Below are 22,110 nucleotides of genomic sequence, written 5' to 3'. Positions count from 1 at the left end.
GGTGCAGGGGGCGGAGCGATCTCAGGAGGCGAACCAATGGGAGCGGAGAAAGGCAGAGGGGCGGGGACAGATGTTAAAGGGACCGCGGACATTTTCATGGCCCTCGCTGGCGGCCCAGAGAAACCCGGGGAGGCGCCTGCTCCCCGCGGCATCCCCCCCGCCTCCGAGCGAGAGCCCAGGTGCATGGTGGGTACGCGGCTCGGCATTGGCCAGAGTCTGGGCGGGACCGGCCGGGGGCGGGGCCCAGCCAGAGAGCCTGGGGGGGATGGGCCAGGAGGGGGCGGGGCCAGAACTGGGGGGTGGGGCAGGACTGAGGAGTACAGGGCCTGGGGTGGGGTGGGGTAGGGCTGGCAGGTGCAGGGTACAGGACGGGGGGTGCAGGGCCCAGCTACAGGGCCTGGGGGGGGCTGGGCGGGGCTGGCGGGTGCAGGGTACAGGACAGGGGGTGCAGGGTCAGGAGGGGGCAGGGCCCAGCTACAGGGCTTGGGGGTGCAAGGCTGGGGAGGGCACAGGCGCAGCCAGAGGACTTAGGGGTCCTGGGCCCAGGACAGGGGTAGGGAGATCCCAGGATTGGTGGCACTGCAGCCTGGCTCCTTCAGCCCAGACCTGTCTCACTCGAGCTATGGGAGCAGCTCCGTTAGCTGCTGGGAGTATCAGGCTGTTACCCTCTCTGGACAGGAAGTGGATGTGATGCGCACGCTCCACCAGCATGTGGCAGCAGCACTGACACTTGCAGAGCCCATCCCTGTAATGCTGGATTGACGTGATGACGCCTGGAGCCATGGCACTCTTGGTGATGTTCACCAGGGAAGCTGCCCTCAGGGAACTACTGCACGCCAGCTACTCATCAAGGCCCTGCCCTACTGAAGTCAGTAGGGATGTTACCATTAATATTAACTGATGCAGGCTCCGGCCCCAAGTCCAGAATCTAAATACCCCAGGTGTCAATAACCAGACACTGAAATAGGGCGCGAACTAGAGGTAGGACTGCAAAGTCAGGACCAAAACCAGAAAAGGGATATGACATGAGCAGCATCCTCATGAAGTGAATTATTCTTAATCATATCACAGACCCCCAACCAGGCTGGCTGCATGTATCCATCCTCTAGTCTGATGGCTGTGTCAAATGGAGGTCCCCAAACATCTAGGCCTTGTAACTTGTATCCTGTAACTTTTAATTCATTATTCCTAGGTGTGGAAGGATTTGGTTTTTATTAGTTGATGTCGGTAAACCTCAAATTCCCTGTACACACCCAAACTGAGAACAAAAATATTTTCATCAATAACAATAGAAATGTACAGACAGGCAATGTAAGAAAAATGCTGCTTGAGAACTTTCTGTGATTTAGAATTTTGAATGAGGCTTGTTACGAATGGACTAGCGTATGAATAGTAAACAGGTGTGATTTATTGATTTAAGGATATTTAATTTGTATGTTTTGACATGATTTTGACAATGTGTTTTAACAGTTTGTAAAGCTTTTCCTTTTTGAATATCAGTGTCTAGTGTCCTTAGTCTGATCTCCCCCCACACCCCCATAATTTCCCACAACTGAAAATTTAAATGGGAAAAATCTAAAAAAAAATGCTTAAAAATAAACATAGATATCAGTCAAAATTATAAAATAGTTAAATTCTGCCAAGACTAATTATTTTCCAGTTTAATTTCTCCCACATGACTTAGTTACATGCCACTTAGTGTCCCAGCCAGCAATCACACCAAAATATCATGGATTTGTTAAATAATCACAACAAATAAATACTGGACACTTTAGAGCAGGGGTCTCAAACTCAATTTACTTTAGGGCCAGTGCCAGTCCTCAAATCCTCCCAGCAGGCCAATAATGTGACTGAAGATGGTGTTCAGAAAACGTTTATATTGTATTTTTTATTTTGAATTTCTTAGAAATAATAAAACTGTCATACAACATTATACAATTCTTTGCCTGCCAGAGAGTTGTTAGTGTTTGCCAGACACATGGCAATGCTTCAGTTCTGTCGGTTTGTTGATGCTTGGCCTCAGTGACTGAGCAGTTGAAACCTCCAGGATTGCACCAAGGGGTGCATCAGATAGTTGTGTTCCGTATTTTGACTTGTTTATATTAATTGTGGAAAAAAGTGATGCCACCTCCATGGCTGACTCCGCCTAGCAACTAATGATGCTGCCTCCATGGTTGACTCTGCCCGGCAACTAGTGATGGTATCTCTGTCCCTCTCCCCCAGACAATGGGAGTTGTGGGGACCAGCGCAGCATGGCTGCATGCATCTCTCCTCCGCGGGCCGCAGTGGGGAGGTTCTAGGGCCACAGACGGCTCGTGGGCCGGGACTTTGAGACCCCTGCTTTAGAGTCTTTAAATCAGGATTTGACATCTTTTAAAGAGGAGATAGGTTCTGTCTAGTTCAGGGGTAGGCAACCTATGGCATGTGTGCCAAAGGCAGCATGCGAGCTGATTTTCAGTGGCACTCACACTGCCCAGGTCCTGGCCACCGGTCCGGAAGGCTCTGCATTTTAATTTAATTTTAAATGAAGCTTCTTAAACATTTTTAAAACCTTATTTACTTTACATACAACAATAGTTTAGTTATGTATTATAGACTTATAGAAAGAGACCTTCTAAAAACATTAAAATGTATTACTGGCACGCAAAACCTTACATTAGAGTGAATAAATGAAGACTCGGCACACCACTTCTGAAAGGTTGCTGACCCCTGGTCTAGTTAAACCACAAGTTGTTGGCCCTGATACAGGAATCACAGCATGAAATTCTGCGGCCATGTTACACAAGAGGTTAGATTAGATTATCATAGCGGTCCCTTCTGGTGTTAAAATCTGTGAACCTCATAGTGCTTTACATCACCCCCATTTGAGGGGGCATGTTGAGGAGAAATGACCCACACAGCAAGTCAATGGTAGAGCTAGGAACAGAACCCAGGAGTCCTGATTCCCTGTCATCAAGCCAATATCTATGTTAAATTCAACATTACCTTTGAAAAAAAGGAGATAAAAGTCTATGACTGTCTGTCTAGTATTTCTAGCATCTCTACGGGCAGGGCCGGCTCCAGGCACCAGCCGAGCAAGCTCATGCTTGGGGCAGCAGATTCTACGGGGCGGCATTCCGCCCAATTCTAGGGCGTCACGGCCACTTTCTGTTTGTTTTTGTTTTGTTCGCCGATCCAGCCGCCCTGTAGGGGGCGGCGGTGCGGAGGAGGGGAGCGCCCTGCTGGGAACAGGCTGCGCTCCATCTGTCCCAGCCGGTGCCAGGTCTGTAGCAAGCCCGGCAGGGCAGCCCGCGTCCTTCCCTCCCCGCCGACCGGAGCGGTGCGGAGCCCTCCCGGCAGGCGGTGCAGCAATCGGGGCCGCGTGGCAAGCGCCCCGCTGAAGCCCTGGCCGCCCCCCTTCTCTGTCTCCCCCCTGCTAGCCGGGGCACGTCTGCAGCGCAGGGAGTCCCTCTGCACCCTGGCTCCGGCCACTCCGCAGGTTTTTGTTTTTTTTTTGCTTGGGGCGGCAAAAAAGCCAGAGCCGGCCCTGTCTATGGGGAAACTGGAGACTTGCAGCTTGTGTGGGAGGTTTTTTTCATGTGTCTATCTCAGCAGCTGGAATGGGTTTGATGACTAAATTCATTGACACAATACTGTGGAACAGCTCAGGTACTGTCAGAGATCCCCTGGGCTAAATCCCAACCTTTTATCCAAATTAAATACCATTCCTGCTCAGCCTCACCCATGCAGGCGAAGCTGATAAAATCAAATAAATGAATATTTTACATTTCTGTGGAACTTTTCAATTGGTTTCAGATATTTACAAGTGACTGACAACACGGTTTGGTGTGTGGAAACACTGTGCAACCTATCGCTGCTGCTGCTACAATACCAGCAGGAATAGCTGGGAATATCCTGCTCCGAAATACAGCCGCCCTGCTGTGAAAGTGAGTCAGGAATCTGGGACACCAATCAACAGAGAGAATTTTGGACCGACGACTTTAGACAAAAACCCTACTCATCAAAAGTGCCGTGGAATCCTGAATACACACATAGAACAAACAGGGTATTGGCACTCAAGGTCTCATCGGAAAGACCTTCATGCAGTAAACTGCATGGAGCTCATTCGTTTATCGACCTTGGCTGGAAGGATGAAGAGCTAGGCGAACCCTGCTGGGATTTGAAGCTGTGGTTTCATGGAATCCGGGTGTCTGGAGGCTCCTGGTTAGCAGTTTCAAAAATGCTTTAGCTAAAGAAAACCTACCATTTCCTACCAAAAACTCTTTGGGGAGAGGCGGGACTATTTTAAACCGTGCCAATCAGAATTCTGCTTCGTTCGTTAGAACTGAGCTCCAGCTTGTTGCTTTTAGAGGAGTATGTTCCAAGGGGAGTCTTGTCTTGCAGGGAAGTGTGGAAAGAAGACAGAGTGAAGAAATTGGTTTAGTTCCATTCTCTGCCGAGCCCCAGATCCCTGCCACATGCTGAACAGCCAGCAGAGAGGGATATCACTCCATTCCCCTTTGTGTAGGATGGCAGGCGTGGAAATCTCATTTTGCGGTTACGTTTTGACATCAGGATTAAAAAGAACTTGATCGGGTCAATTTCACTTCACCAGGTGACTGCTGCGTGGGTGGGACACAGCACGCACTGGGTCCTCTCTAATGCACTTCAGGCTCAGACTGGACTCAACAACAGCTCACACCCAGTGCCGAGGGAGAATGGCTGGCCAATGCTTAAAAATGCCACCAGCTGTATGGCTCCTTCCTCTTTCTAAAAAGTGCCACAAGATCTTGGACAGCTGCTTGTGAGAGGGACACCAGCTGGAAGACGGGACCTCAGCTTAACTTCTCCGAAGCGGAGCATCTCCCTGGAGCACCCATTGGGTTATGCTGCAGCACAGCTGTTCTTAAACGGTGGCCCCTGGACCAACTGGTAAACCTCAGGGCATTTGGTCCCCGGGTAGCTGGCTGGCTTCTCCTCCTTGTAGGCAACTTCTGCACTTCCTGAAAAGCTCATTTTAAATGCAATACAGCTTCCCTGAGGAAGTGTTATCCCAACGGGAGAGACTCACCCAAGCCCACCTGGGCTCGCTGGGTTTACTAATAAGAGTGTGATGCCAATGAGCCACATGTAGGTTTCCACTTGGGAAGGAACTTGGAGGAAGGTACCTGGAAGAGACGGGTCAACAGCTGGCCAAGAGAAGCCCTTTTCTCCAGGGTTGAGGAGGGCTGGCAAGGCCAGGATTCCCAGGCACACAAAGCACTGCACAAGAGAAGCTTCGTCATCGAATGAGGGGCTGGAGTGGGTGGGCTGTCCATCCAGGTGAAACTCATGTTTCAGTCAGCCCAGTTCAGCTGGACTGGGCAGGTGAGAGGTTGGCATAGATCAACAGGAGGCATAAGGCAGGATACCTAGGGAGAGAGATTGGCACAGGTGAGGTGCTATGGGGCTGGCCCAGGTGTGGGGCTGCCCAGACAGGTGAGGGGCTATGGGGCTGGCCCAGGTGAGGGGCTCCAGGGCTGGCCCAGGTGCAGGGCTCCCTGGGCAGGTGAGGGGCTCCGGCGCTGGCCCAGGTGAGGGGCTCCGGGGCTGGCCCCGGTGCGGGGCTCCCCGGGCAGGTGAGGGGCTCGGGAGGTGGCCCAGGTGCGGGGCTCCCCGGGCAGGTGAGGGGCTCGGTAGGTGGCCCAGGTGAGGGGCTCCCCGGGCAGGTGAGGGGCTCTGGCGCTGGCCCAGGTGAGGGGCTCCCCGGGCAGGTGAGGGGCTCCCCGGGCAGGTGAGGGGCTCCGGCGCTGGCCCCGGTGCGGGGCTCCCCGGGCAGGTGAGGGGCTGCGGGGCTCCCCCGGCGGCGAGGCGGGGCTGGCCCCTGGGAAGCCCGGCAGGGAGGCGCGGCTGAGCGGCGGGGGCGGCCCCGCCATGCGGAAGTGCTGGGCGGCGGCTGCTGCCGAAGTCAGGAGCCCGGCCCGGCTGACAGCGGCCCCCGGGCAGCGAGGGGAGCAGCCCGGCAGGAGGATTCAGGAGCCTCCCGGCGCAGGGTGAGTCCCGGCCGCGCCCCCTGCCCCTCCGGAGCGGCCTGGCCCCTGGGGGCAGCGCCCCCCACCCCCGGGCTGCCCCTTCCCTCCCCGGGGCACCGTGACTCCCTCCCCCGAGTGCGCCAGCCCCGGTCAGACCGTCCCCGCCGCTCCCCTGCCCTCTGCCAGCCCCTGAACCCCTCACCAGTGCCAGCCCCTCACCTGCCGGGGGAGCCCCTGAGCCCCTCACCTGTGCCAATCTCTCTCCCTAGGTATCCTGCCTTATGCCTCCTGTTGATCTATGCCAACCTCTCACCTGCCCAGTCCAGCTGAACTGGGCTGACTGAAACATGAGTTTCACCTGGATGGACAGCCCACCCACTCCAGCCCCTCCCCTGGGGAGCCCCTGAGCCCCTCCCCTGCCCTCTGTTAGCCCCTGAGCCCTTCATCTGTGCCAGCCCCTCCCCTGCCCTGTGCCGGCCCCTGAGCCCCTCCCCTGTGTGAGCCCCTGCCCAGGGTCAGCCCCTCCCTGTGCCAGCTCCTCATGTGCCCAGGGTCAGCTCCGACGGGTGGAGGGCTGGCACAGGTGCCCAGGGAATGGCACCTTTAATTATTGTAGTGAAAAGTTTCCTGGACCGGGACCATAAACTGCCCGCGGGAGAGAGAGAAACCGAAAGCAGGTGGGTCCCCGGCTGAGGGGCTGGTGGGCGCTGATGCAGCCCCCTACCCCCGGTGTCATTAGCTCAGAGCTCTTGATCCAGCCGCTATTGTTTTTTCAAGCTAATCCGAGCGAGGTGCGGCGCAAGCGGGTTTATCTCCGAGTGCTGGAAACACAAACCTTGCAGATGGGCTCACTTCTCTTCAGGCCAGCTTCTTCCTCCCCGAGATAACACGCTCTGCTCTCCAGGGTCGTGTGTGGGCACACCAGCGCACACACGCTCTCTCCCTGCAGGGTTGTGTGTGTACACTCTCTCTCTCTCTCTCTCTCTCTCTCTCCCTCTGCAGAGTTGTGTGTGTGTACACACTCTTTCTGTGCAGGGTTGTGTGTATACTCACACACTCTCTCTCTCTCTCCCCCTGCCGAGTTGTGTGTAAGTTTACACACTATCTGTGCAGGCTTATGTACACACTCTCTCTGTCTCTCCGGGGTTGTGTCTACACACAAACCCCTTGTGTACAAACAACAGGAAGCTCCCGCCCCCCAAATAGCAGGTGGGGAATAAAGACCAAAGGTTTCCTGCTGCCATTGGCGTGCGGCACAGACTGGCAGGCTGCTCCGGAGAGCAGGACTTGCCGTGGAGACGGGCCCAGAAGAGCCCCATGCTAGATGAAGAGCGGAAGTGGGGAGAGTAGCAGGAGACCGCACTGTGGGCGGGTTTTTAGACCAACTTCTCAGAGCCAATGCAAGAGTTTTAATTGGGTTATTCCCCCTTGTGCCTATTCCTCTGTGTGCCATGTTCCCACCTTCCCCAATTCCCCCCAGAGGAACATTTCTTCTCCATGTTAAGCTAATTTTCCAGGCTTGCTGACACACAGCTAGCGGGCAGTCCGCTGGAGAATATCTAGGAGTCACAGGATTAAATTAATAAAGACCCTGGCGGACAGTGTAGGTTTTATTGAGTTTTCAAAGGAGTTTTCAATGCGACGATGAAGACAAAATTAGGAAACCCCATCAGGCTTTTAACCTTCCCCTGCAAGGATTGTAGTCCACTGCCACCGTCCAAGAGAGGCAGAGCGTGGCACTGAATTCGAAACAAACAGCAAATAGACGAGTGGCATTGGTTGGGCCGAGGCGAACAAACTGGAAATGAATAACAACTTTTAAAACTCTCTCAGTGCCAACAATCGAGGGGCTTGTTAGGAACCAGGAGATGAGATTTCTTAAAAAACAATGCAAATGGGACCTCTTGTTTGGGAGCCTCCCCTTAAAATAGTGACAATTAGGATGAATATGGGGGAATCTCTGTGACAGCGAGATCCGGGCAGTCAACAAAAGCAGTCGTTGACAGTAAAAAAAACGCAGCGTCCAATCCTGCACTGGCTGAGGGTGGCGAGATTGGACGTCCTAGGCCTGGCCACCTAGCCTCTCTAGAACTAGTAGTGCGGGATAGTTTTTTCCTATCAATGGCTGTTGCCCAGAGATAGTGGTGGTGGGGTGTTTACCTTTCTCCAAAGCAACAGGCCCTGGCCGTTGCCAAAGGCAGCATACCAGCCTAGGTGGCTCACCATGCCCCTGGACGAGTTGCAGCAGGGTTAACTGTTCATCCCTCCCAGAGCCCAGTTCTCCTTGTGATAATAAACCCATCCCTCGAATACAGGAGCGAGGCGGCGAAAGGGGAGATCCCCTCCTTCAGCGAGGCTGAAATGATGAACACAATGACCCAGGCAGGGCGGCACACTGGAGGCCGGTTCAGGATGCTGAGTTTGTCATTTTAACAACGCGCTTCCCTGTTCCTTTCAAAACCCTAGCCCAGAATGACGTCTGGAGGGTGGGGGAAGCCAGGCCGCTGCAGCAGAAAGGGGCAGGAAGACCTGAGTCACACACTGAAAAAGGGGCTATGTGGATGTGAGTGTTCAAACTTGCGTGCTTCTAGCCAGACACCTACATATGTGTCTAGGCACCCGAATAAGGAAACGTATTTAATTGCTTAAGTGTGGATTTGAGTGTCTAAATATAGACACCCAAGTCTGAAAAATGTGGCCCTAATATAATCTCCCAGGGGAGTGTATATAGTCCTGCAAAACTTCAGAGGCCAGTCCTCCAAGGCTCTCCTGGACAATTCTCCCTTGGATAAAATGGCCTAGGAAAGCCAGTATTAATTGACAGCTGCTGTTAAGGTTTCATTGCTCCCAGGGATTGCACTATAGATTCCCTGGTAGCTGGCATTGTCTGAAATGTACGTGTGTTTTTATTACAAAGGTCTGAAGTCATCTGCAAAACAGCTAATCCGAGTTCCCTCGCTCTACCTAGGTATTTATAAAGGGTTGAGTCACAGGCACAGACCTATGGGAAAGTGAGAGGCTTAATACTGCACACTAAATTGGGTGTCACTCTTGCCTGCCTGGGGTTTGGTTGCCTGCATGTGAATTCCTTCCTTTTAACCGAGCATCTGGTCTTGCAAGATTTCCAAGGCAAGGCAAGATGCGTGGTCTGTCCAGCACCTACCACCATTGGGCCCTGATTGAGGTCTCCGGGGGTTACTTGCGATATGAAATGAAGGGGGCTGTTACCGACATGGCTAGGCTGTTCGTGCTCCTCCTCCCAAAGTTATGGATTTTTCACGCTTGGTAGCCGAAAACCCATGTCTATTTCTGATGATTTGAGGAAGTGTCTCTCTTCTTTTTATTTCACAGACTGAAGTTAGAAAAAACCCCAACCCGCGTTTCAAATTCCCCTCTCTGACTTCGAATTCAAAGCCAGACCTCCATGGGCTTCCAATAAGTCTGGGGCTGCCTCTTCTCTCTTTCCGTTCTGGGAACCTACATTAGGTAAGTCCGCTTGTCTCTTGCACATTAACTTTATGAAGGATCCGCTAGTGAGAAACATCCAGGCAGCAATTGATAGTGGTGTAGTGGATCTTGTGTTTTTTATCTCTGCCCGGTGTCTGCAGTGCTGTTACCGACTAGAACAATGTGGTTATGAATGGTTAATTGCCGCTCAGACCTGGGAGCAGGGCTATGTGGGAGTGGAGTCTGTCTGTTCTTGCAAGATCATTGTTCATGTTTAATTAACAGGTGGGGGAAGGGGTTGTAAATAACAACCTGTTACTATGTCACCCAGCTACAGACTGTGGTCAGGTCAGAATCAAGATTTAAGGATTGAGATAAAACTCAAGAGTCTGGAGTTAATGAAGTTGGTTTCTCCGCCTTCCACCTCCTTTAAGAAATAATTTAAAGGGACACGGTCGTCTTGAAAACCGGATCTATCTGAAAATGTTGTCCCTACGATAGTTACAAGTAGCACATGAGATTAGGAAACCTGAGAGATGTTTGCAGAAAAGCAAACCTCTGTCTTTGCACTTTGTCACGTGGCATTTTACAGGGGCTTTATAGAGTCAGTTTCATTGTTCCTCTTTACGGTCAATTAGTTGCTTGGTGTTTTCCTTGCTGAAAAGAAACGTAGCCTTTTTTAATAAAGGAATTTAGAAAAAAAACTCAGGTCAGACTGTATAAAGGAAACTCCATCAGAAATAAGCAAGAGAGAGTCCTGTGGCACCTTTAAGACTAACAGATGTATTGGAGCATAAGCTTTCATGGGTGACTACCCAGACGCATGTCTGACGAAGTGGGCATTCACCCACGAAAGCTTATGCTCCAATACATCGGTTAGTCTATAAGGTGCCACAGGACCCCCTGTTGCTTTTTACAGATCCAGACTAACACGTCTACCCCTCTGATACTGGAAAGATTGGGATCATTTAGTTTTGGGAGAAGATAAATACAGTAGTAGACAATACCCACTCCTGCCATGAGTGCGGAGGACTGGACTAGATGACCTCGCGAGGTCTCCTCCACTCCTGTGATTCTGTGATCTCGTAAACTAACCAAGGCTTGTTATAACATTACACTTGATGTTCCGTTGGAGGGTATTGGCTACTCCTGAACGAAGTAGCGGGTGTGGTTTAAACAGAGCGATCGTGAACATGTGCACAAGATGTTCGTTTACGGGAAGAATCAAAGGGGCTTCCAATAAATGCCAGCAGCATTCATCTTTGCTGGCGCGAACAGGATGACTGTCTGGAATTTCATACGGTACCAGGGATGCTGGCCAGTTGGGGGGCTGAGAAATCGCCACCCACCTTTGTGAGTAGAGCCTCGAAGGGAATGTTTGCCTGATGCCTTTTCCGCCAGAGTGGCAGTAGAGTGTGAGCTGGTTTGCATGGGAGGGTTTTGCCAACAAAGAGCCACCCTCTATTGTGACTCTGATGGTGCTTTGCACGCCACAGCACTCGTCACCTGAGGGTCTGAGTGCAACACACACTCGGTTATCTTACCTACCTCCGCGCGGGGTTGAGGGTGGCTGGGGATGGAATCCAGCTTTCTAGGATGAGGGTCACAGCCCTCTGCTCTAGCCCCTAGTAATGCTGTTTTGGGAGCAGCTTAAGTGGAACCCCCCCCCCCCCCCCACTGGAGGACTGTGGAGTGGCGTGTTCTGGGTTCCGGGCAGACAGGTTCTCTGAATATAAAATCATGAGTGATGTGGAGAAAGTGGATAAGGAAAAGTTATTTACTTATTCCCATAATACAAGAACTAGGGGTCATCAAATGAAATTAATAGGCAGCAGTTTAAAACAAATAAAAGGAAGTTCTTCTTCACGCAGCGCACGGTCAACTTGTGGAACTCCTTACCTGAGGAGGTTGTGAAGGCTAGGACTATAACAGCGTTTAAAAGAGAACTGGATAAATTCATGGAGGTTAAGTCCATTAATGGCTATTAGCCAGGACGGGTAAGGAATGGTGTCCCTAGCCTCTGTCTGTCAGAGGATGGAGATGGATGGCAGGAGAGAGATCACTTGATCATTGCCTGTTAGGTTCATTCCCTCTGGGGCACCTGGCATTGGCCACTGTCGGTAGATGGGATACTGGGCTAGATGGACCTTTGGTCTGACCCGGTACAGCCTTTCTTATGTTCTTATGTTATGTAACCAGCATTGCTGGGAGACTCTCTCTCGTCTGTATTTTTTTTCCTCAGTCCTATTCTCAGGAACATACAATTCGCCAGCCTAGATCAGAACATGGGTCCATAGAGCTGACTATCCTGTCTCTAGCAAGTGCCAGTGCCTGCGACTTCAGCGTTGAAGTCCCCATGAGACGTCTCATTGGCAATACTAATGGGGCAGTTCCTGATCGCACCCGGGGATCAGCTAGGGGCCGGATGGCAGAAAGTCTTTGCAAGCTTAGCCTTTCATCTCAGCAGATCTGAGCTCTGGCCAAGGTCCCACAGAGCCCTGTCTTGCCTGCATCTCCCGCCTCCTTTCCACTCACTTGCTTTCCTCTTTCCCAGTGTCCCTCCCTCAAACCCTGTTCCTTCACCAGTTGTCCCTGGGTTCTTCTCCTCCATGCTCTCACCAGGGGCCCGTGTACCTGCACTGCGTGGCTCTGCTGCATAGGATCTTGGAGGCGGGGACTGGGTCTTATACTTTGTTTTTTATGCACCCTCTCTGAAGGCCAGGGTTCAAATCCCACACACATGATGCAGTTGGGAGGGATTTGGGGGTTCCATCCCCTCCCCCCTCCAGAAACAGCCTCTTGGCAGGCTCAGGGCTCCCCTCCCCCCCCAGCCTGCTTCATGCCTGTGTGTGGACATGGGGCGAGCTGGGGGTTGAGTTACTTTGCTGACATATTCCGTGGCTCTTGCAAATTAAGCACAAAGAAAGCCTGTTGTCAAATGTAGGAGGTGGGCGGGTGCGCGGAACGGAAAATCAAGGCCTTCCACTCGCAAAGGAAGGTCGCCGGAGGTCCTTATGAAGAGGAATTGGGCAGCCACAGGTGTTGGTGGGCTCAGGTGCATTGGCTGAGTGTGGCTGGGGTCAGGACTGCAGGAGCAAGGGTCTGGATTGAGGTGCACGGGCAGAGGGGGCCCAAGGCTGGGCTAACGGGGTATTGCATCAGCACATCTGTGAACATAAGAAAGGCCGTACTGGGTCAGACCAAAGGTCCGCCTAGCCCAGTATCCTGTCTACCGACAGTGGCCAATGCCAGGTGCCCCAGAGGGAGTGGACCAACGGGCAATGATCAAGTGATATCTCTCCTGCCATCCATCTCCACCCTCTGACAAACAGAGGCTAGGGACACCATTCCTTACCCATCCTGGCTAATAGCCATTAATGGACTTAACCACCATGAATTTATCCAGTTCTCTTTTAAACGCTGTTATAGTCCTAGCCTTCACAACCTCCTCAGGCAAGGAGTTCCACAAGTTGACTGTGCGCTGCATGAAGAAGGGGAAGGGAGTCCCAGGACTGGAACTGACACCTGAGCCCTGCTTGCCTGAGACCTAGAGGGGGGATGAGTGACGGTGTCCAGATAAGCAGGGATGGCGTTTCTCCTTGTAGATGGCACCAGCTCACTTCGGAAGCGATGGTTTTGTTTCCTTACCTGGTTTCTGCAATGGGGCAGAGCTCCAGGGAGAGCTTGGCCTTTCGTTTCCCGTGGGGCTTGGCCTTGCAGAGGAAGAACCAGCTTGCAAATGTGTGGCTCTCATCTCTTTACTCACATGCCGGTTGCTTCACCCGTCTGCCCGTCACATCTGTGGTTGCTGCTGTAGCAACCCCTGTGATGTCACTGGCCGGGTTCCGAGATCCGGGTGTGATGAAACAAGCAGAGGCTTAAATTGCCCAGGAGGGAGAAAGGCGGGAAGAGAGCAGGAGGGGAAGCTGCCGTAGTGGGAGGAAGAGCCATCACGTTCGAATTGCAATGCGCGGATCTGCAGCCCGTCCAGAGCAAAAGTATTGGTCACCTCTCAGCCAATCAGATAGCACATGCAAATCTCTGCTTGCTGGTTGGCCCGGAGGAATATTCCCCCCCCCCCCCCATCTTGGACCTGTAACTTCTTCTCCCATTTGAAACCAGCAAGCTAATGCCTGGTCTACGCGACGTGGTTAGGCTGATGTCAGCTGCTTGTAGAGACGTAAGTGCCTCTCTACACCCGTTTAGTCCCATCACCTCCCCATGCTGCTTACGTGACTGTCACTGGCTTTCAGGGGCCGTCCCCTGATGCTCCACGCTGACAGTCGACTCGATACTGCGCTCCCGGTGAGGGCGCACATCCCGACACAAGGAGCCACGCGTGGACACGCACAAGCAATTGAATAACCGCGGGAGCCGCATGCCGACAGACGTTAGGTTGACGCAATTTTCTGTTGGAGCCATGGCCTAAGGTGAACGGCTGCAGCGAGAGACGTCTGTGGGCTTGGCCGCAAGACTTGCCAGTGCGTTTGACGGGACCCTGAGCGTGTGCCGGTAGAGACGCTGCCGTCAGGTTTCCGTGATCAGCAAGCTGTCCTGCCCCTCGAGAAAAAAAACGCTCTGATCTGTACCGCCCGGTGACCCGAGCCATTCCCCCAGGCCATGCTCGGAGCATGTGCGCCTTCAGCTGGCCTCCAAATGTGCCCCCTTGCCACTGGATCCACTGGCGCCACCTCCTGGTTGCTCTGGGGATTAGCTCTGGCCAGGCGTTGCGCCCTCCTCTGGCAGCGTCCCTCCCACCCTCTGTTCCCTCTTCGTGCCTTGGCCCCTCCGGCCAGGTCATCGCACGCTTCCCCTTCCAGGCGTACCAAAGTCTCTCTTGACGCATGGACTCTGGCAGTCTTCCTGCTCACTGCCCAGCCGGTGCCACTTCCCCAGCGGCCGGCAGGGGGACCCGGGCCCACCCACTGCTCCGGGTCCCAGCCTGGGGACCCTGCACCTGCAGCTGTGACCTGCTTTCCCCCAAGACCCTGTTGCTCCTTCCTACAGTGCCTGTCTGACCTGAGCTGCCTGTCTGATCAAGCCCTGCTCCCTGGCTGTTCCTCCGGGTGCTGCCTGGGCAGTTAAGCTTCCAGCTGCACCCGATTCCAGCCAGGGAGGATGGAGTCAGCAAGCGGATCCTGCCCTACTGAGTCAGCCTGGCCTGAGCTGCATTGGCAGGACTCGAACGCTCCTAACAGGCTGGGTCCGCACGAAAGCTCCCCCTCCCCGCCCTGTTACAGACACCTTTCATCCTGCGGCGTCCCAGCACCCCTCACAAGCTGCCCCTAGGGGGCGCCATTGAAATGCCGCCAGCCAGGCTGCACAGCCAGGTGCGGGGGGAACCCGTGGCCAGGGTGACTGGAGTAACTTCTCACTCTTATGAAACCTGCCACACGGTGGTCATGCCCAGGGGTTAGAGCAGGAGTTGGTGACCGGGACTGGAGCCCCGGGGCAGAGCCAGAGGCAGACATCGGAGCTGGGAGTCAGAGCAGGTTACCCTCGCCTGCAGTGAGGCGAGGCAAGGGAGGAGCGGGGCTGGCAACCCACAGGCACAGGTCCTATCGCAGCCCTGGGCGAATGCTGTGAGCAGCCCCCAAGCTGCTGCGGGGCACTGTTCCCACAATCAGGTGGCCGACTCTGAGGTTGCTGGAGCCTGACTCCGGCTCCTGACCCCTGGTCTCGTTAATATCTGTGCACTGACTCCGTTCCCTGGGGAGTCTGAGGGGCCAAGTCTGACGTGCCGAGATTCGAACCTGTGATTGCGGAAACTCTGGGCGTGCTGCCGTTGGCTGCCTGTGGCTCTGCCAATATTTACTGTCTCGGTCAATTCGTGTTCGTTACCCGGCACACACAGAGCACTTCACGTTTCCAAAGCGCCGAGCAAATGTTGGCTGGCTCCCAGCGCCAGTCAGAAATCTCGCCCAGGATTCGGGATTCGCGCTCTGCTTCAACCAGGAAACCCAACCGCTCACTAAGCACCATGCAGAACGGATCCCAGGTCACGAGGGGGAAGGGCTTGAGGATCATTCCTGGCCCCATTTATGCCGAACCCCCAGACAAAGAAAAACCCACAGTTATCGAGGACTGGTAGCTTCAGGGCTGGAACTGAGGTTACTAGTTGGGACTGAGTTGTTGGCAGAGCGATGTGTGGGGAGCCCAGGGGGCTGCGGGTCGGGAGTGAGGGGCATCAGCAGAGCTGTAGGGGAGGGGAACCCAGGGCTGGGATAGCAGGGGGCTGCGTGTTGGGAGTGAGGGGCAATGGCAGAGCTGTGGGGGAGGGGAGCCCAGAGCTGGATAGCAGGGGGCTGCAGGTCAGGATTGAGGGGCACTGGCACAGCTGTGGGGAGTGGGGGGGAGCCCAGGGCTGGGCTAGCAGGGGGATGGGGGTTGGGATTGAAGGGCACTGGCAGAGCTGGGGTCAGGGCTGGGATAGCAGGGGGCTGCGGGTCGGGATTGATGGGCACTGGCAGAGCTGGGGTCAGGGCTGGGATAGCAGGGGGCTGCGGGTCGGGATTGATGGGCACTGGCAGAGCTGGGGTCAGGGCTGGGATAGGAGGGGGCTGCGGGTCGGGAGTGAGGGGCGCTGGCAGAGCTGGGGAAGGGGGGAGCCCAGGGCTGGGATAGCAGGGGGCTGTGGGTCGTGACTGAGAACTGTGTGCGGAGAGCATGGAAGAACTGGAAACTTGAATCTGTTTTCTCAATGTAATTTATTTTCCTTGATGGTTTCGGTTCCCCGGCTTTCCAAAAAGCGTCCGGGTCCCGGTGCTGTAACAATATCCCGCTGCCAGCAAACCAGAGCTTCCCTCTGCCTGCTCTCCTGGGCGGATCAGAAATGCCCTGCGTGAAAGCAGGCGATTCCAGGCAGAAACCCAGTGGGCAAGGCAGTTGCAGCTGCCCCCAAGTGACTGTGTTGTTAGGGCGGTGTGGGGGGTATGGTGAGTTATGCAATTACCTGGCTGGACAGAAAGATCTAGAAAGGAGCAGAAGAGGAGGAAAAGGAGAGAGACAGGAGACACGGAGCATAAGGACGACGTCTGGCTCTGTGGAACATAGGCAGGTGATATTTCTGGCCTAGGCTACGAGATCATAGATGTGCTTAGGAGGAAGAGATCTCCTCTAAAGGGTTGCTCCAGGAGGGGCGTGACTGTCTCCGTGATGTGAAACAAGGTCTCCTGCGTCTCTTCAGTGGTGCAGGGATGGGGATCTCGCGACCGATGCAGAACAGGGACGGCTCAGAGCTTGAAGAGATACAGAAAGGAGGCAGGCCGGTGAGAGGGAGAAGCCAAGCAGCGGCACCACTGTTTTGCGCTGGTTTAGAAGGGATGCTTCTGACTGGAGCCAATGCAGGTTTGCCCCCAGATTTGGCGACCGTGTCTAGAGGCAGCATGCTGCTTTCTGGGCTGTGCCGGGGCCTGTCACAGCTGGAATATTGGGAAAGGGGCTGATTTTTCTCCTGCGTTTGGCAGCTGGCCATGGTTACACCCCCCCTGCTTCGGGCTGCCGGCTGGGCTCCGCGTCGTCTGCTCCTGCTGGGCTGCCGGCAGCGCCGGGCCCCTTGACAGGGCGCTGGAGAGCGTTCTGTGCTGGAGTTCGGAAAGGTTCTGCTGGCAAAAAGGGGACGTTGACTCACCTATCGTGTGTCATTTCCCTTCTGGTTGTGACTAAGCGCCGATTCGAAACCTCCACTTCCCTTCCCCGCCATGCGGCGAGAACTCCCAGGGCAGGTGTCTGACCAACCGGGCAGGGCCGCCCTTGGCAAACCGTGCAACGCAAAGGGACGCCCAGGAGGCCAGTTGCCCGCCACGCCGCTCTGAGCAGCAAAGCCCTTGGATGCGGGTTTGCACTGGAACAAACTGGTTAGCGTGTGTGTGCGCCACTGCCCCCCGCTGGATGGTATCAGAACCGCTTGTCCATGTGTCCTAGGCCTTGCACCGCTAACAGCGAGTGGAGGGTCTCCTTTAGCTGAACGGATGGTGCGTTGTGGAGCAGTAAGATCAGAGTGCTATCCCTGCGGTGCCGTGATGTTCCAGATGCACACAGGCTGCAGCCTATTGAGGACGTCCCCGGCTGGCCAGGGTTTTGTTGTTGTATTTTGCACTCTCCAGCGTTCATCAACTCCTTCTCTTAGCAGCTGCCCACCGGCCTCTCTTACCAACCGTTCCTAGCCCCTTCCGTGTGGGCCGAGGCTGGTTTCCACTGCGCCGGCTCCCTGTGCGGCAGCCAGCCCACCGCACCCGGCCAGAGCTCTGTGCCAAGAGCCGTCTGGGAAGCCGTTCGCAGAGCACGGCAAATTTTATTGGTCCTGCAAAACGCAAGAGCTGCACCACATATTCCCGAGCACCGGCTCTCGGCACCGTGTCTAGTAGCCAGTTACACTTGGATTCACACACCTCTCCTCCAGAGCGTGCTCTTGGTAACTTGACCTCTGTGACGCCTTTGTGCGTGTAATTACCCTGGTGCCCGAGTGGCTAGCAAAATACAGCGCCCCCTGCTGGCTGGATGTGGAGCAGGGAGTGTGACCAGATATTTCTTAAAGCAACAGCAACAACGCAAAGGTCTGTTATCTCTCAGTGCGCCCGTCTAACCCTTCCCGAGTGGGAGGGGTGTGACTCGGTGACCTTTTCTGTTCCCAATTGTTTAGCTCAGCCAGTGCCCTGCTCTGTCTGTTACTGGTGGGTTGGTGCCAGTTACCACAAATATTCGGCCAATTAAGTATTTTTAAACTCTTTCCAAAGATACCTGTTTTTTAAGAGTGCAACTTAAATTATTTCTAGAATCCCCACAAGCCTGGAAAGTCCCCTGTCATCCCCCAGGGCGGTCATGTGGTGCCGGGTAGCAAAGTTCTGCTTTCAAGTAGCGGCACTGTGAAGTCCCGGCAGGGCATGAATATCGCGGAGGAAGGCTGTTTAAAGAGCTGTGAAGTGCTGTTTCCTCCGGAGCTGAAAGACAGAGGCGGGAACTGGGTAAGGGGAAGGCTCCTGTGCTTTTCCTCTGCACGTGCCCTTCAATCTTGGCCTGTCGGTTTCTGCTGCGAGCCTAGAATCTGTTTATTGGCTCTTCATCCTCATGCATCAGGGCGTAAACTGATCGGCAGCTGAGGTCAGGAAGAGGTTTCATGGGAAATGCATGGTTGTGGGAGATGACATGAGGACTAGTTCTGACGTCATCTGGAGCAACCAGCACCAGCCGCTGTTAGGTACAGGATGCCAGACACCCTGGACCACAGCAGTGTTTGCACAGAGCTGACCCCAATTCCTACTCCCCCTTGCTCAGCTGCTGGCATTGATTACCCCAGTTCCCTTGCCTGACATCTGTGGGGTGAAGAGAGCTCTGCAAAGAGTGACTCCTAGCTGAGATCAGCTCCGGCTGAGAGTAGCTAAGCATGGCATCTACCACTCCTTGCCTCACCTTCCTCCTCTGTACAATGGGGCTAGTGATATGCACCCGTCAGCAGTACAGGGCCTATGGCACGCAGTCAAGCAAGCCTGCTTCCATCCAGGAGATAGCAGCTCTTTATATTCCAGTAGCACCGAAAGGTTTGCGACAGCAAGCACATGGGCTGGAAGATGGACAAGGTGCCCGAGAAACAATCCTGTTTCGTGCACTCAGCAGCAGGCCCATGCTGGCCAAGTGTTTGTAGGTTTCTGTCCTTTGTCCCACACTCTGGGGCAGCGCTTTTCCTGTTCATCGTCAGCTCCCTTTCTGCTTTGGGGATTCCTCGTGTGTGCGTGTGTGTGTGTGTGTGTCAGAGGTGGATTGAGGTCTCCTGGGGCCCTGGGATGGTGCTGGAACTGTGGCCCTGCCCCCCCCCTTCTGCCCTCAAGCCCCACCCCTGCCCCCACGTTGTCCCACCCCCTTGCCCAGAGCCCCCCCCCATTCCACCCCTTCCCCCCATAGCCCTGCCCCCACTCACTCCTTTCTCTGCCCCCCACCCGCGGCCCAGAGACCGGAGAAGCTCTGTGCCCCGGGGCCACTGCAGAGAGCAAGAGCTCCTCCAACCCCGGTGCTGTGGCAGGGGGAGATTTTTCCAGGGGCCCCAAGTTGGCTGGGCCCCGTTGGCCTGTGTGGAAATCCGCCACTGGTGTGTGCGTGTGTGGTGAATGGCACGTAACAGTTTGGGTTTTTTAAGTTTCTAAATTGCTCCTGCGTTCTTAGCTCTCCCGAGAACGGGACCGAGAGAACTCTCCTAGACTGTTGTCTCGTTCTGGCTTTGTACAGCACCTGGTGCGTTCGAGGGTTTCCCCATTTTCTTCTTACCTGCAGCACTGCTCCTGCGTCCCAGGAAGGACGAGCTCAGCCAGTTGTTTTCTGGCCACTGGGGCTGAGCGGAAGCTGCAGCAGGTTCTAATCAAGCAGAGCGGGGCAAGCGAGGGTGTCTTAAAGGAGAAGAGAGGCACAAAGTTCTAAGAAAGGAACCCGAGGTCGTGTCTGAGCCTGGTTCAGCAGGGAACTTAAAGGCGAGTGTTTAACTTTAAGCATATGAGGAAACTTAGTGAAGTCAGTGGAACTGCTCATGTGCAGGGCAGCGATATTATCTCCATGGGAAACTGAGGCACAGAGAGACTAAGTGACTTGCCCAAGTCACACAGGGAGTCTTTGGCAGAGCCAGGAATTGCATCTAGGTCTCCCAGCACCCTCCCCACTAGATCTACCTGCCCCCTCCGTCCATCAGGAACTTCTCATACTGCACTATGACAATTACTACCCTGGCAAACTTAGATCAGATCTTGAAAGGTATTTCGGTGCCTAACTCCTATTGGCTTCAGCCTTTGAGGATCCAGGCCATAGCAAATTTCACGTCACAGCCCCTTTCCTCCTCCTGCTCAGGACTCTGTCTGCTGTAATGGCCCCCAGAGTGTGTGTGCGGATCAGCACTGCTGCACTCAGCGCACAGGATCAGAACTGTGCACCCTATTCCTCTGTGTCTGTCGCTCACTGTCGCTCTCGTGACGGGCCTGTCGTGTTTTCACAACAGCTCGGTTGTCGTTCTCGTCCCTGCTGTCGCCATGAAGTCCAGACCGACCCTAGCGCCCAGCACAGTGACAAATGCCCAGTATTACAGGGACAACATCAGTCTAACCGGGACATTTCCATGTGGAAAGCTGCATCTGGTAACTGACAGCGCTCTGGGTAGTCAGTGTCAGTTTTCCTCTGGGTAGTCAGCTGTTTTGAGAGCACCTTCCTTGCAGAAACCAGGACAAGAACTACATTTGCTGATTTAAATCAACCTGCCCTGTTACAAAGAGGAAACCTGGAGTTAAATAATCAATTTTAATCATGTTTTGCATTTGCACTTTTTATTTTCCTAAAGACAGGTCAGTTCTCATTGGTCGGTAACCATTAAAACACATCTGCAGCCGTTGTGTTAAATTTGGGGCTTCTTTTTGATAACCAGAAGGATACGCTATAGCTAGACACTTCTTTTATTTAAGTAATTATGCAGCTTGAGATACATTTATTCAGATTCTTAATTTTTACATTTGTATTCAATTAGAAAATGAAGCATTTCTTATACAATAAATGATTAAGTTTTAAGTTGGATGAGAATTCAGATTCAATTAAAAATGCACAAAAACACAGTTTCTTTTTTCCCCCTTAAACTACCTTAAAATTGCTGGATACCTGAGAAAAAACAGTTGATCAAAAAGTTTATCAAAACATGTTTTGCATTTAAAATTAACTGATTTATAAAAGAAAGGAAGTATCTGCAGTTAGTGAACTGAATGTTCTTCACACAGCACACAGTCAACCTGTGGAACTCCTTGCCTGAGGAGATTGTGAAGGCTAGGACTATAACAGGGTTTAAAAGAGAACTAGATAAATTCATGAAGGTTAAGTCCATTAATGGCTATTTGCCAGGATGGGTAAGGAATGGTGACCCTAGCCTCTGTTTGTCAGAGGGTGGAGATGGATGGCAGGAGAGAGATCACTTGCTCATTGCTTGTTAGGTCCACTCCCTCTGGGGCACCTGGCATTGGCCACTGTCAGTAAACAGGATACTGGGCTGAATGGACCTTTGGTCTGACCCCGTACGGGCGTGCTTATGTTCTTATGAATGAATTGTTTCTAGTCACCAAATCCTTCAAGGATTTAGAACTAGTAAAGCTCATCCTCTCACACCTAGTTTTTATTCACAGTTTGGGAGAGGAAAACAAGCTTTCCTGCTTTTGCAACTCCCAATTGGTCTCAACTTTGAAGGAACTAGTAGTCATTGAACTGACCTATCTGAATAAGCTGATCTGAAGAAACTGTTCTCTCTGTACCTGCAGAAGGGGCTGCTGCTTCCAAAAGGTAGTTTAGAATTTCAGCAAACTCGGGTTCCAGGTGCTTCACCAGCAACTTCCACCAGTTTAGTGGTCTGACTTTCTTTAAAACTTGGCAGCAAACACGTACTGCTTCATATTATTATTTTGTATTTAATTTAAATGATGATAGATTATAATACATTTAGGCCTTAACATAGATCATCAATTTCAAATGTAATTTATGTAATTTAAAAAAAAATTATATACATTTAAAAAAATCCAGTGTTTTAAATGGATTTTTATCCTTTGGTTGGGCTCCTGGCCGACAGCCGCTGCTCTCCAGCTGCCCAGCTCTGAAGGCAGCGCAGATGTAAAGGTGACAATACTATAACATGCCTACAATAACCTTGACACCCCACTGCAACTCC

At 53.3% G+C, this 22,110-nt stretch overlaps 1 protein-coding gene across 3 annotated transcripts in view; it reads left to right on the top strand.

Moving 5' to 3' along the window:
- Positions 1-7: 7 nt before the first annotated feature.
- Positions 8-22,110, top strand: part of IRF5 (interferon regulatory factor 5) — a gene marked incomplete at its 5' end in the record, with an annotated part of 40,120 nt that continues 18,017 nt past the window's right edge. Inside the window, 4 exon segments of one of the 3 annotated variants that reach the window (XM_034763712.1) lie at positions 8-186; positions 679-1,153; positions 3,796-4,911; positions 9,342-9,476. 3 annotated transcript variants of the gene reach the window in all.

The sequence above is a fragment of the Trachemys scripta genome, chromosome 1, assembly GCF_013100865.1.
Source record: "Trachemys scripta elegans isolate TJP31775 chromosome 1, CAS_Tse_1.0, whole genome shotgun sequence".
NCBI classification, from domain to species: domain Eukaryota; kingdom Metazoa; phylum Chordata; order Testudines; family Emydidae; genus Trachemys; species Trachemys scripta.
Note: the sequence above shows the minus strand (reverse complement) of the source record. Positions and strands in the feature narration are given on the sequence as shown.